The 15,772-nt window shown below is 37.4% G+C and overlaps 1 long non-coding RNA gene across 1 annotated transcript in view; it reads left to right on the plus strand.

Annotated features, from left to right (window-relative positions):
* Window positions 1-15,772, plus strand: part of LOC121344627 — a 57,789-nt gene that overhangs the window by 17,404 nt on the left and 24,613 nt on the right. Inside the window, exon 2 of the long non-coding RNA XR_005953854.1 lies at window positions 12,768-12,880. This is a non-coding gene — a long non-coding RNA (uncharacterized LOC121344627). The remainder of the gene's footprint in view (window positions 1-12,767; window positions 12,881-15,772) is intronic.

Consider the following 15,772-nt stretch of genomic DNA (forward strand, 5'->3'; position numbering starts at 1 on the left):
CTTACACAAAACCTATTAGTGTAGATTGAAACATTTTTATAAACTTTCTTAAGGGAAAATCAAGCTACTGGTGAAGCCAGCAGGACACCCAAGTTCTGGGCTCCTGTTCCAGATTCAGTATGATGTAATATGAGAAACTCTTCTTTGTTTATTCCCTGATTCCCAAGCTGTGAGAAGCTGTGTTAGGATTATTCCCTTTATTCATCCTACTATAAACAAAAGCAGACCATCTTTTGGACACTGCCATACAGTAACAGAGAAATGTAGGTAGTTCTGTATGGTATATGATACACAGAGTTACAGATCACCCTCAAACACAAGCAGCAGTAATTTAGATCAGGATGCTGAAGTTAACAATCTAAAATCCCCCATATTATCTCTTTCCTCTCTGTACATACTGTACAAGTTCTGCAAGTATATTGAACATCTACAAGCCTGATTTAAAAAAAAAAACCTAATTATATTTTATTCATTCTCCTCTCTATTTAAGAAAAAGAGACTTAGCATAACTAAATTTTGTGGGCTCTGTAATCTCCATGTGACTGTGCTGCATTTTCTCCTCATGAAATGCCTGGCATCTTCTTGTGCCACACTACTCAGCATAAGCTGCTTTTCTGTAATTCATAGGCTACTTCTGTACAGGGCTGTTGCCATTTTTCATTTCCAAAAGCAACTATATGAAGTGATAGAACTCTCAGAAATGGAAAAAACGTGTCCTACTTTTAACTTAACAGAAAATGGCATTTCATCTTATAGCCCTGCCAGTGCACTTGCTCGCAATGTGATGTGTCATGTAGGTTGAAGTGAATTTCTTTGCCTCAAGGATCAAGTGCCACTTCTCACCAAAAACATAAGAAGATTTCACTTCATGTTTGACTCCTTATTCACAAGTACTGCAGTCTTTGAATATCAGCTTTTCTGTCAAGCTGGAGGATGGTGATTCATAAAGTTAAACTTCATGTGGAGTGGTACCATTTTAAAAGAAAACTCCTTCAGAAAACATTTCCAGGGATTAAAAGGGAATTTATAGTCAAAAAAACAGACACACTGACTCCAAAATAGCTGTTTTGCATTTAGCAGTAAATCGACTATTTCAGACAGATCTCTTCATTCTTCCTAAATTTCACTGAAATTCAAAGTAGAACAGGACTAGTTTTGAACTCAAAGTTTTGTGGGCTGGAAAAAGTGAGTTTTCTGCTTACCTGTGGTCATGAAATATTTATCAGTTTCCCAGTTAAAAAAAATAGCAATGAATGCTATACAGTGATTCATTTCTTAATGTGAAGGACTTCGTATAAATGAGCAATCTAGCATTCAGTGGTCACATGTATTCAACATACTGAGCAATGCTACTTTATCTCACCCTCATACAAGCACAACAACGTGGCCTCCCACTGAGTTATTTAGTGCTTAATGTAGTGGGCCAGAAGCACCTCAAAGTTGTTTGGCATAATTAACAGCTAAAGATACAACTAAATACAACTAAATTTTTGTGAGGAAATCTGCAAGCAATCTTATGTGCAATTGTACCAACCTAAATAATTTCTAATGAAAAGTTTTTAGTCCATTTTGGACAAGTGCATCTACTTATATCAACTTTTCCAATTAAATATTGAGTAAAACCATCTAATAAAACATAACAATGCCCTAAGATCAATTCCCCAGATAAAGTATATTCATCACAATCCCAGATCCAAAACTACTTTTCAGGTGTTTTAATAGAGAATTGCAATAGCTACGAGTAATGCAAATTTATTCAGGGAAGGGGAAAGATGGCTTTTGGACTTTGAGTAGCGCAGCTTGAGGGGGAAGAGGAAAATAAATGAGATTCAGCTCTGTTTTAAAAATAATTCTGCTACCAGAAGATCCCACCACCACGAAATAGGTGATACCTATAACAAGCCAGAGAAGATAAAGACCTTTTCAGCCTCTGCTCATGACCGCAGCTAAGCAAATGTGCAGCTGACACATTTGTACCCAAGACCCTTCTGCTGGGCCTTCAAAACCTTCACCATGGTATTGTAGATGAGAATGTTAAAGAGATGCTTCTCTTTCTGAGAAACAACTTCGGCCTTTATCAAAGTTACTGCAGGCTTCCATTTTCCAAGCCATACTAGTGTGGTATTTAGTCCTAATTGCAGAGGACTTCTCATGGAGAAAACTCCATGTTTCACAGGAATTCAGCAGAAGAGCCTTTTACTACAGCCTTCATCTTCCATTTTAAAGCTATGAAGAGGGCAAGGTATACACTTAAAAAAAAAGAAAATTAAAAAGGAGGGGGAATGTTTCAGAGGGTCTTCAAAGATTTGTCTCAGTTGTGGAATTAATAAAAAATACAAGTTCAAAACCTTTAAGTATTTTGAGCTATCATTAAATTTAGGGCAAATCCCTTAAGAGAAATTTCTCACTGTGAGTCATGTGCTGGACTTGCTTTTTTTGGTTTCTAACAAGGAAGTTGTCTCCCAAGTTCAAATGCTGGTTTGTTTATTGCAGTATCATTAAAAAAAATACTATCCATCAAAAGATGTAGTTCTTCCTTTACAAAAACACAATACCATTCAATTAGAAAGGTTTATATGATTAAAAGAGAGACACACAAATATTTAACTAATATGTATCTTCCTTTATCAAGTGGAAGTCAAGTACAGAGCAGCATGCTTGGGATTAGAAGGTGGAGGATGGCTACAATTTCTTCTTTCAATGGAGTCTAATTAAGGTTAGAGACCTCCAGATTAAAAAAAAACCCAACAACCCCCACAAAAGCCTCTCCAAAAAACAAACACCAGTAAAACCTTAATGCACGCTGCTTTACATACTTCAGATCATCCTGGTACTTTAGGCTATTGATTTTTTCCTTACATGAATTCTTACAAAAGGTTCTCCACACAATTTAAGGCAGAAGTTCGGTGTAACACTTCATTTTTAGAGAAACGAATATGCAATTCTGCATCATTTAGTGATTAAAAGGAAAACTGGTTTTAACAGTCAATCAAAAAGAGTAACAAAAGGAGCACAAAGGACATCTCAGTTCACCAAGTGAACTGCTTGTCTTTGCAGAGAGAAATTTTGTCTAGAAGTATTCAAAATGCAGCGTCAAAGCACTCTTCTGCAATGTTAGAACTCAGTGTCATGAGGCAAAATGTTTTTGCTGGATAGAGAGCAATTTAAAAGCTTTCCCCCTAGTTGAAAAGATGTAAAATGTACTGTTGAAACCTCTTCAGTGAACCACCACCACTGGCCAGGCGGTAGTATCTGCACAGCAGCAGCACTGCCCAGGCCACGCACTGCTCTGCTGCCTTTACCAGTGCAGCTTGTGGTGGAGGAGCAAATGAAAGGCCAAACTCTTCCAGCCAGCCAGAACCACCCCCAGAGCGTCCCAACCATGGCCTTACAGCAGGTGAGAAGCAGATCGAAACTTTGAAACTGAAACAAGATGGAGAAGAAACTTTGACAAGTAAAACGTGCTCTAACTTGAAGGCAAGAAGCATTTAAATGTTAATGTCTATAGATGCTAATTTAATTAGTAAAATGAGGTATTGTATACCATACTACTTAAAAAATAAAATACTGCATACACCAAAATATTATTTGGCATATTATACACTTATGAAACAAGTTTACCATCTCTGTCCCACTTCCTCTAATGACTTCAGGGAGGAAGTCCTGTACAGAGCCTGGCAATAAAAGGGTACAAGTTGTTTAACAGAATTCCCTTCCTGTACCATAAATGAAGGCTTCTACTACACCTGGGTCAATAATACAGTCTAGTAAAAAATGAGAACTTTAAAAAAGTAAAAAAGAAAAAGCACTGGATACTTACAGAAGAGAATAGTACTTATTCTTCATGAGAATAGAAAATTACCTCCTTTCAGGGGAAAAGCAGTGGAAGAGGAAAGTAAGCAGTGGAAGAGGAAAGTATCACTCTCTTTTTTTCTACATCCCTACATGCTTTACTATAAAAAAGCCAAAAATACATTTATTTAACTGATCACATTATATTTAGGTCACCTGGGAGAAATAATGCTTCTGGAAAGGTGCCAGTTCAAGGTAGCTACAAAATCCTTTATGTAGCTACCTTGAACTGGCACCTTCTGGAAAGGTGCCAGTTCAAGGTAGCTACAAAATCCTTTATGAGAACATTTAAGTAAACAAAAATCCTGTTTCATCCTCTCATATTCCTATCTCCTAGTTTTTCAAAAAATACAGCTAGCTGTGTTTACAGGAGTAAGAACATGAGGCACATTGATTTAGTGAGTCTGAACTTAAACTAGGACATCAAGAAATAATAGCTGCAGGTATTCCCTTACTTCTCTGCTGCCAAGAAAAGGTGCAATTCTACTATTCCTTCCTCTGATTACAGTGGTGCATTCGAGTTTCTAATGGTTAAAGAGGGCATTACAGGAATTATCTTTTCCCAGTTACTGTTCTGTGTAAAGCAAAAGTTTTAACTTCCAGAATCTGCACATGAAGTTTTGGAATTTCTCTCCATTTCTGACTCCCAATACTGACTGTCACAATAGTGAGAGCACAGTGAAGACTCTCAGGGCATTGCCCCTCCTTCTGAACCCCTTGTAGGATGCATGACAGAAAGGCTTGGGAGAGCCAGGAGGCTTCTCACTATATAGCATCACTGAAATAAATGCAGCAGCAAGTGCCTGCCCCTTTCAAAGACCTTTTCTAATGTTAGCAGGTATCTTCTGGTCCCTTTTTTACAAAGAAGAAACTGCAAGTCTAAACTTCTTTTTTAATTGAATCTCTAAAGTGAACACCTCTGAAAACTGAATGCCTGAACTCACATATCCTGTTGGCTATCCATGGATTTTATTACCTGATGGCAATTGAGAACAGTTTTTCTGTTTCACTTCTGTTCTCTGCTCCCTGACAGCCTGGAGAGCTTTTGCACACAGTAGGCCAAACTTTCCGAGAGGCAGCCAATAGCAGCCATGCTAAAAGCATGGCTTTTAGCATGGAGCAAATTCTTTAGGTCTTAAAGTAGAAGCAAGCAGATGGGTTAACACTTCACAGTAATTTACAGTATTTTCATCCATACAATCATTATTTAATTTAAAAGGAGGATGAATAGGAATATCTTCTTTAAATTGTATGCCAAAGTAAAACTATTGCTCAAAAGAAATAAGCAGAGCTTCCCAACTTCTGTGAATTAAAGGGATTTTCAAAGACTTCCTACAGTAAATGTGAAGCACCATAAAAATACATTCTTAACATATTTTAAAAATGGTATGGAATGTAATTAAAAGCTTTTATATTTGAAGTTTAATGAAAATTCGTTTTCCTGTACTTTCTTCTAGTTAGGTTTCTTAGAAGGAGCCTTCTGTTGAATCAGAAATAAATCTTTACCTGTAAAGTAGAAAATATGGAGAAGGGATCAACCAGGTCCAATCATAAGCACACACAGAAAGGAAAGTACGCTAAAAGTAATTAAAAATCCTAGAGGACAAAAAAATTATTGTATTAAAAGGTGAGATAAAATCAGGGTACCTGCAGTTACTTTGAACCTTGTGACATAACAGAGTAGGGTTTAGATAATGCCCTATTAAAAAGAGTCTTCATTCTTTTGGGAAAAGGCACAAGCTGATCCTTACAATACCACATAAAGTGAACAGGCAATCTAGAATAACCTGGAAACTTCTAGTTATCAAGAGTTCCACTTGGAAACTGTGTACTATAAGACTAAAGATAGCAAAATGTTGCCACTAATACCTAATCCTGTTAGAACTGTAGCTTTTCATATCAGCACCTTTTAGATTAAACTGAGGTTATATCAGGAATCTTACTCTACATTAGTCTAGTATTTGCTATAGTCATTAATCTCTCTGAAATATGCATTTAAACAACCTACATGTACCAGTGCACACAGTACTGGTAATATATAATCTGACAATTCAAAGAATTCAAGCTGTTCACTGATGGATCACCTTTCTTTCTAAAAGAAGCACCCTAAACATGGAAATTTCCACCTTTTCTAATGCAATACCACACCAAAAACTGAACACAAAGATCACGCTCAATATAAGAATATTTTTTGGGACATGACATTGAAGATACTCAAGTTTGGTATTAAAGAGACTTGCATACTTTTTCCTTTTTAATTAGGAAAATTTCTAACCCTATATGCTGCACATAATAGATCTAGAAATATGATTGTTAAAGGTCCAAAATAAATGAAAAAGTAATGCAATTTTATTCACAGCTTTGCTGTGTAGGGTAACGTCTTCTGTGGCAAAGAAAATGCCATTTTCACAATAAACTTCATTGGGAGCTCATGAGTTATTACATCTCTGAACTAGGGAAAAAAAACTTGATAAAATACCTTATAGGTACCCTGAAAGTGCACCTTCAACAGTTGTCTCTGACTTTTCCCCGTTACAACAGGCATTTGCAGTGACATTTGAGCTATTTATTTTCAGTAAGAAGCCAAGCACTTGTGTCAAGTAGCACCACATTCCACAGGTTGTCTCATTTAAAAGCTGTAAGTCTAGCTAGATATTGGCATGCATGATTCAAGTGGACAGAACTCAGTACTTAGCAGAGGAGGAAAAGGCATTTAGAAGATAACAGAAGTCCAATTATGAACTGTGGAAATATAGAAACTCATTGAGGAAAATGGGAGAAGCATATGCTTAAGGTTAGATGCATGTGCTCAAATATCTCAATCAGTCAACAAAAAAAGAATAACTGCTAGGAAACATTTTAACCTGACAAGGTATTGTAAACAGCGTGGTCCTCTTTTGGGATATAGTTTTGCTTTCATAGTAGAAGCTACAGTCAGTGGAAAAAGTTATGGAATACAATGTTGGGGTGTCTGAATTTACTGAATTCCTTCCAAATTGCCTTATGGTGGACTATTTAGTATTCATCACCATGCTTCTGTGGAGCAACGGCTGTTAATCTTCTAAAATATACAGAAAAGGAAAAAAAATCAGCTCTTATTTTGTCCTATCTTGTCATTTTTAGCTGAAAGCCCAACAGCTCACCTACAGGGGGAAATTAAATAGCTAAAGCAGGAATTTACTGTCCAGTGTATCTAAGAATCAGTGAAACAAATTCACTTTTCTTCTCTTTTCAAGGTCAGCACCAAGATGACAAACAGTCTGTATTACACAGTTGTATCATATAGTCAGCATGCCAGACGATGAACCCATAATTCAACAAGCCCAGACTTAAGGTCCAGCACAAACACAGAGTTAAATGTGCTTCCCAGTACTTCTGAATATTGCATTCAGTCACTGCTGCTCCCTAGGAAAACAACCAATCCCCCAGCCACACAGACAGAAACCTCCTCCTTTTCCTGCAACTCCAACCTCCCCCTCCAGGGTAACCCAAAAAACCAAAGAAATCAGAAGTATGGCAGGCAAGGGCAAGGCTGAATTTTTGTCTGTGCAATGTGGAGTTACTGAAATGTGCTTAACAGCTCAGTGAGATAAGTAGCACTGCTCTGGTTTTACACTGGTGCAGAAGAGATGAGGGTCTAACTCCCCTTTTGTTGTTTAACTGATTTTAACCAGAGGAATTGGGAGGGGGAGAGAAGGGTTTCCAACTACTTTCTTTGAAGGGAAAATGCAGTCTTCAAAAAAGAAGAAAATGGAAAGCTTTTCCTCAGTTTCCTTTCATTTCTTATCTTCCTAAAATATATATATACAGTTTGTTCCAGGAAATGTCTGAAATGCCTTCTGGTAGCTTTTACATAAACATGAAAATCTCCTTTTGAGTTCAAAGAATTTCAAATAATGACAGGGGAAGAGTTCTTGGACTGTAACACAGATGTAAACAAAGGTCACTAATCACTATCAATAATTACAATGCATTATCATTGCTTTTTGACTTTTAGTCTGCTATCACATAACTGAATTAGACATGAGCAAAGCTCTTCTGTGCTTCCACAGTGATCTTTTCCTGTACACTAAAATCAACAGACCTCAGCTACATTTCTCAGCCAGGAGCTAATGTTTCTGGGTACATGTTACTGTTGCTGTTTCATTTGTCAGTAAAGTCTTATTTACTTGCTTCCTGGTATTAATTATGGGAAACAGGATCTCTTCAAACTGTAGGAGAGGCTCTTTTAACTCCTGTCTAGACTTTTCAAGACAAAATATTGATGAGCCCTTTAATGTTTGTGCAGTGACACAATCTGAGCAAAAAAACCCCCATCGTTACCTCAAACAGCTTAAGGCTCCTTATCACACGTTCACAAAAAAAAAAAAATCCTTTAAATCACTCGGGCTCACATCCTTATTGTTAGTCACTGAAGTAAGGTTTCCTTTCATAGTTGGATACTTTCTTCATCTGTCACACTGATTAATTAACAGCTCACAGTATGAGCCCTGAGCTTAAATAGCCTACTGAAACGAGGAGAGATCAACTTTAATATTCCATAAAAAGCTGAAGAGGAAAAATGCTTTCCTTAGTATGAAGGGATCTGTCTTCTAATAATAAAAAAATTAACTAATTTCTGTTCAGTTACATTACATGAGGAGATGAAAGCACACAGCTTGTGAAGGGAGATTGCAGGAAAGGATTAGAACAAAAGTTGGAGAAGACTTAAGCATTTTAAATTAAACTGTTGGTTGGAAACAATCAAGTCTTGACCACCAGTGAAATTATTTTCACCATCATTAAGAAAAGCCAGTTTATCAACTCATAATGAGCAAATCTATAAAAACACAGTATCGTTGCCTGTAAAGATCTATGGGGAAAAGGCATGCAATTACATGAAATGGAGAGTTGCTAAAACCTTAAAGATAAAGCTGGTTTTAGCCAAAGCATTTGTTGTTCTCTCACATGCACCTCTTTCCCAAACTGTTACAGTCTGGCAATTATTTCAGGAGTTTGACTTTCAACAACTGCAAGTTCTCCCCCTTTTTTAAGCCCCTCCAGTACTGCTGAGTGGGCAAAAATTACAGATGCAAGAAAAGCTGACAAATGAGTGCCCCTCCTCTCCAGTGCCTCGACGGAGTCAGAGCCCCTGCCAAAACATGCCTGAAAGCTAGTGAGGAGACAAAGACACAAAGATTCCATTTTTCCAGGGAAATAGATTTCATGTAGAAACTACTACGGAGAAGAATAGCACATGGGCACACACGTCATCTCAAAAGCAGAGCAGAAATGAATGTTTCAAGAAAAAGTGAAATTATATGTGCTTATTGGGTAAGCTCAACAAATGCTATTTGACTCATGGCTCTTTTTAAACTGCTAAGTACTATAGGGGTTAGGAGAGGGAAAGCTCTCGTAAAGTCAGAAAAAACATTTTCAGTCATGGAGAACCTTCAGTTTAACATGATCCAAACTAAGAGTGCACGGCTGTTGCTCTAAATCATCTCCCAATAAAGCTGTAGCACACAACCAAAAGAAAGTAAATCCAGCTTTTCAGCTCAAATCTGTTCAACTATGTTTACTACTAAGAGATGCTTCACCCAGGGTGTTATTAATAAAGCTGCAATGAGTTTAAAAGCCTGGCACCTAGGCACATCCAAGTTTTCAAGTTTTTCATAACAAGTTTACTACTTTCATGACTGGCACTCCTCACTGAGCTGGAACAGGTCTGCCTCTGAGCAGGGAGAGCAGCAGTGAGGTGAATGCAGGCAAGCAGAGCAGGAGAAAAAGCAACAGTAGGATTTCTTCTTGAACTAGTCAAAGTTGAGGAAAGTCCAATTTACGGTGGGGAAGATTTGGGACAACTCAAGGTGCTCAATAATTTAAAAATAAAAAGGATATTCACAACAGCATATAAGATTAGAAGCTATTGTTTTAAGTCTGATTTCAGTCCTTTAGGATTCAGTGGTACTGTTAAAAATAACATGACCTCCCACCAGACGGGCAGTTTAGGAAGTAGAGGTGTAAAATGGAGTTTTTGGTCATCAGAAAGGTTTTCAAAATGCTCCCAGCTCTGATAATTAGTGCTCATCAACACATAACATTCTTACAAACTCCCCACTTGTAATATACTTTGTCTTATGGGAGGCTGCTTCTACAGAGGCACTCAAATTCAGTCAAAGTCTTCCACTCCTGCAGCAGAACACTAATGCAGTATAAACAGAACACAGAAAATGTTATATAATAAACATTCTAAGAACGTGATTAATGCCCTGAATAGACAGGTTTGTGATTGAAGATAAACAAGTACTGAGAGCACTCTAAAAAGACCCTGAAGGGCCCACTGCCTTGTAGGAAGAACCGTGGGCAGAAAGCTCAGCTCTCTTCTGGGTTCACCCTCATGTTTCCCCTTCCTTCTGCCCATGAGGGTGTGGCACATTTCTGCCTCCGAACCCAGGTACAGCCTCTCTTCCCTTCTGTCTGCTTGTGAAGACTGCCCTGCCAAACGACTTAAGAAAGAAAGGGCTGGTAATCCTTTGACTAACTAATAAATCCCCTTCAAAATATCAACACTAATTGTTACACAAGGATTGGGGGTACTCCAGAGCTACTTATTAAAAAAAAAAAAAAAAACAAACCAAAACCCAACCCTATTCTCCACATTACACCTGAGGTAAAGTACCAGGAACATAAGAAAACTTGAACACTGCACATTTAGTTACAAATCCACATTTATTTTTCATGAAATTTCTTCCCATTCCTTTGGCTGTTCCAGCTGTCCTCTCACTTGCTAAGTCTGGGCATGTTCTAACACTTCATAGCCAGTCAGCATCTAAATTATTTTGAGGCTTTTAATCCATTTTACCACCCAACCATCATTCAGACCCTGCTAAATGCATAGCTGTGTCCATTTGGTCTCCATTCTCACCCAGATCAAACCACCATTTTCTTTTGTTAATACAAAGAGATCCTAGATGTTCTCTTACTGCAGAGATGAAAAAAAAGTCTGCATCTCCCAGTCTTATACACCTACTGCCATATTCCCCTCACTTCAAATTCTCATAAACTGAATCTCAAACTCTTCCTCTACTCCACCCACCCTCAAAGTAGAACTGTTGTACTTGTACACATACATCAAGAATAATATGATTGCCTGATTTCTAGGAATATTCCAAGATAAAAGGAGATTTAATTCTGAGGTCAAATTCTAGACATACTAACAGAAGAGCTATATGGGGAGAAAAAAAAAAGGGGGGGCTGCAGTTAATGACTTAGGTAAGAGAAACAGCAGAGAATCAAATAAGATTGATGAACAGTTAGAAACATCCTTTCTCTTATACATTTATGAGCTGGTAAACTCATTCTTCAGAGTATCATTATGAAGTAATCTTCCCAGAGAAAACTTAGCTTATATCAGATTATAGAAAGAGTGCAGCAATGAAAAATATTATCACTTGATTTCACACACGTTCTGTCACCTATTTCTATCTATATACTTCTAAAGATTACTTGAAAAATAAATGCTAACGCTATTTCAACCTATAGAAGCTGTTGAAAGTCAACATGAAATCTTGCATCTGTGTCTAACGTCTGTCTTTGCAACGGAGCTCCTTTTAATGGCCACACGTCCAGGCAGAGTGTGGCACGGGGCTTGAAAAGGAAGGAGACTTATGTTTTCCTTGGCACTGGTACAGCATAGGTCCTTAGCATGAAATTTATTAGCATTAATGGGCATTGTGTAATTAAAGCACTGTTCTTTAATGCCCTGAGGGGTGATGGGGCTTTTTTTATGTCCTATAAAATAGACAAATAAAAAATGTGAGACTTTTAAAGCTATTCAAAGAATTCAAATGTGCATGTTCCTCCATTAATCATAATAGAGAAGGCGTAGCTGAACAAGATGGATCTGAAATTCTCAAAATGTCTTCCATGAAACCACAAGATGGTTAATACTAGACACCAGTTTTTTTGAGAACATGCTGTGTAATTACAGTATTTTGCAAGGCCAAAAGTTCTTCAGAAAGTAACCATTAGACCACTAAAAAGTATAGAATTGAAAAAAAAAAATTTAGATCTAATATACCGTACTTACCTGATACTAAACTTGTTTAAAGGAGTCCAATTTAATAAAATGCCTTTGAGAAGCAACTCAAATATTTGTTACTTGAGCCCTGGCATTTTCTTCCCTGAGTGCCAAGAATTTAGAAGACTTTGAGAATCCCATCACCTAATCCACTGCACTTCAGTGACAGGGAGAAGCATTTATGTAGTTCCTCACATGCTTTTGAATATTGCAGGTTGAGATTGGAATAATATTCAGAGCTACTTAAAAAGTGCAGGAGTGGTGCAGGTTTCATTAGGACTGATGCATGTCAGCAGTAAAGATCAGACTATTGCCTAGACCTGCATTTCAATAGTTAAGTAGGATTAATTTTCTCTAAGAGAAAATTAATTCAGACTTACACTATGGAAAAAAAAACCAACATACACAGGGTCTAGTATTTGATTTTTCAGAAAGTGATCTTGCCAACACTTATCTGTAGTATTGCAAAATAATCCTGGAGTTCATTTTCTGGCAATTTTTTATTGTTTCATATGTCTGAATGATCCTACATGAACAGCAAGTCCAAACAGCATGGAAAAAATACCACTGATGTACCTATTTATGATGTTTAAATTATTGAAAATATAAGGCCTATTGATAGTATTGTGTCACATTTAATATTCTGAATAAACTAATTTCACTTAGAGCTGGCTTGAAGCAAAACTTATTTTATCTGAAAATCTGAAGAAAAGTATAGATTGTACAAAACCACTAAGACCTTTAAAGTGACACTAGCGATTTTTCCTTAGGGAATGTCGGGATCAATTATTGGCTGATCTATTGGACATATCCTGAAGTATCAAACAAAATTCTTTATTTCTTTATCTTCTAGACAAATCACCACAGAGCTACAGATCAGCAATGAAGAGAGCTGAGGGCAATTTGACCAACATCATCTGTGTCAGTTCCCCAGAAGTCGATGAAACACGTAATCAGGTCTCCAAGGTACATCCCAGACATTAGTTGCTGTGCCATTCAATTAGTAAATTATTAAAACAAGATGTTTTCTTCGATTACATTAAGATAGTGGCAGCAGGGAGGGCTGTTACCTTCTATCGAAGAGTCTGCCTTCCCAAATTACGTTGTTTATTAACACATCATTAACAATGTGCCGCCTCAGCCAAATGATCAGTGGTCTCAGGTACAAAGTAAAGATCATTACAGAACTCCACCACCTGCCTCATTTGAGCAAATCAAGTAAGTACACATGAATCACTGACTGCACAAAAATATTCAATTGCTAGTTTTCATCCTGAGCTTTGTGCCTTTTTTGCCAAGCCCATAAGCCTTCTTCTGAGGAATCAACAAAACCTTGTAGAGATAGAGTTAAACAGAGAAGTTCTTGAAACGAAGCCATTTTTCTTTTCAAAAGCACAGGACCCCAGGTAAATGATGCCTTTTAATACAGCACATGAAAATTTCAATTATGGAAATCATTATTCTAGGCATTATGTGCCATTTTATATTCCCAGCAGGATGTTTTTCATCTCATCAAGAGTTTCCAAGGCTGTTTAGTGCTCCTGTATATGCAAAACACATTTAAGGGCCCCCAAGAAGATTTGTTAATTAAAAAGCCTAGTCAAGTGGTCAGACAGATTGGAACTTGAGGATTATAGGTAAGAGGGATGAAATGAAGGCTTGGAAATTATAATTTCTCTTTCTGTGGTAGCAGCCAAAGTAGCTGTTATAAACTGGGCAAATTAAAGATGTGGCTGACTAAGCTAGCAGTCTGGAAACAAGACATTGCAAAAACATAACAGCAAGTCATCTGCACCCCACTTTTAAAAAGCCAAAAGTGCTGACCATTTCTTTTTTACTCTCTTCCTGTTATTCTGATCTGTCGCAAATATCCTCCAGCTGGTACCCTTCCAGCCCTTGTTCACCAGTTCTAGTTTCCCACCCCTCAACATCTTAGGGAGTTAGTAGTAATTCCCAGGACTGTGGACAAGTGCTCTCTTCCAGCCCTTGCTCACCAGTTCTAGTTTCCCACCCCCATCTTAGGGAGTTAGTAGTAATTCCCAGGACTGTGGACAAGTGCTCTATAGTGGGAGTAGTCAGCAAACAGAAAAGGACATGTTTTAGAGAAGAGCAGGTGAAATAACAGAGTTGAAGTTCTATTCTTTTTAATTTTTGTTCATATGAGAGCTGTTAATGTAAAAACAGTCTTCTCATACTCAACAATATTTATCATTCCTTGAGAGCTGTTTCATCTGCCCAGTACAGACAGCATCTAGCTACAGAAAGGTCTCCATTTAGAAAAGACAGATTGCCATCACACTTTCCAGATAATTTATTAAGTGTCTTGTAATTGACTATTTTCAGGGAGAAAAAAACCCTAACAATCCAAACAGACATTTTCTAGTCTGTTTTCACAAATAGTCTTAAAAGACCTAAAAATAGTTTTTGCCATGAGCCAATGAGGCTATACATATTTTTTTCCATATCAGAAAGTGATGAAATATGTATAAATATGTTTCTTCAAGACCCCAAAAACCATCCCAGAACAACCCTTTGTCTTTTCTCAACAGCAGATACAGACATCCTTTTAGAAGCAGAATAAACATTAGTTGCTTTGTTTAGACAGCTTTTAGGTCAGTGTTGCCAAGCTAGAATCTGTCTCAATTTATATTAACATAAACCTGTGACCTATTTTTGATCTCATTTTATACATCATGAATGAATACCTCCCAATCTATTTCCTCTATGTTTATTTGCATTCAAGACAAACTCATCATTTCAGATTTGTGGTAGATGAATTCTTAAGTGTTGCCATTTCAATACTACACTAACGATGCTGTTAATAATATTGCTGCATTGAAACATTGCATCTGATTTGAGGCACACTCAAGCCCTTTGCAAACAATTAGTCATTAAATGCATTTGAAAACTGTGTATGAGATTCATACCATAAATCTTTAAAAGACACAAAATTGATACAGGCAAGCTGAGTACTCCATTTTTTATCAGAAATTAGTTTTAGGTGGCATGGGGCCTTTGTCTGATGCTTTTACCTGAAACAAATCAATTGCCATTTTGCATTTTCATACAAGTCTAAGAGCATGAGAGAACAGAAGAAGAATTCTAAAGGTTAAACCCTGTATTCAGTACAGTCTCTCCCCCGCCCCTCTGTTATAGCAGGTACTTGAGGAGGTTCTTTACATCTCCTCCCACACAGTTTCTCTGCTTCATAAGCAGAAAGCAGCTGCTGGTTCTTTCAAGTCTAGCGGTTAGTTGACATTTACCAATAGTTTATGGGTTTCATTCTACCTTAGCAAGGAAAAGAGCTAGAATATCAGTTTTAAAGAATGAATACTAAATCTTTATATTTCTAGTTCCCTCCCCCAAACTGGAGGGGCTTGCAGCCAAGATTTTTGGTGGATCTTAAGGAAGGGACTAAAACAATGCTCTGAACAAGCAAAGAGAATAGGACCAATGGGTCCTGGCTTTACTGTTAAAGTCCTTTCCCCTGGAAAATACCTCAGAGCAACTCTTGACCAGTATTGCTGATTTAATTATTTCCCTTTCTACCCCGCTTTCTAAAAAACAGCTGTGTACAATGTTGGTTACATATACGACTTGACAAACCTGGCAGCATTATTTAGAAACTGCATAAAAAGAAAGAAAAATCTTGCATTTATACCTATGATATGATGCTTTGATGGTAGAGATGAGAGGAATGAGAAAGCTCTATGATACATCACAGAAAATGCTATTTTCTGGAGCAGGGAGAAACAAAACAGCTGAAACATACAAAGAAAGATGGCATGTCTTGCAAACACTGCCTAGCACACTCATGTGAAAGGTCACCCCATACAGTTTCACTCCCCCATCCAGGCA

Source organism: Onychostruthus taczanowskii, unplaced genomic scaffold (assembly GCF_017590055.1).
Source record: "Onychostruthus taczanowskii isolate IOZ18803 unplaced genomic scaffold, ASM1759005v1 scaffold65, whole genome shotgun sequence".
Lineage (NCBI taxonomy): Eukaryota > Metazoa > Chordata > Aves > Passeriformes > Passeridae > Onychostruthus > Onychostruthus taczanowskii.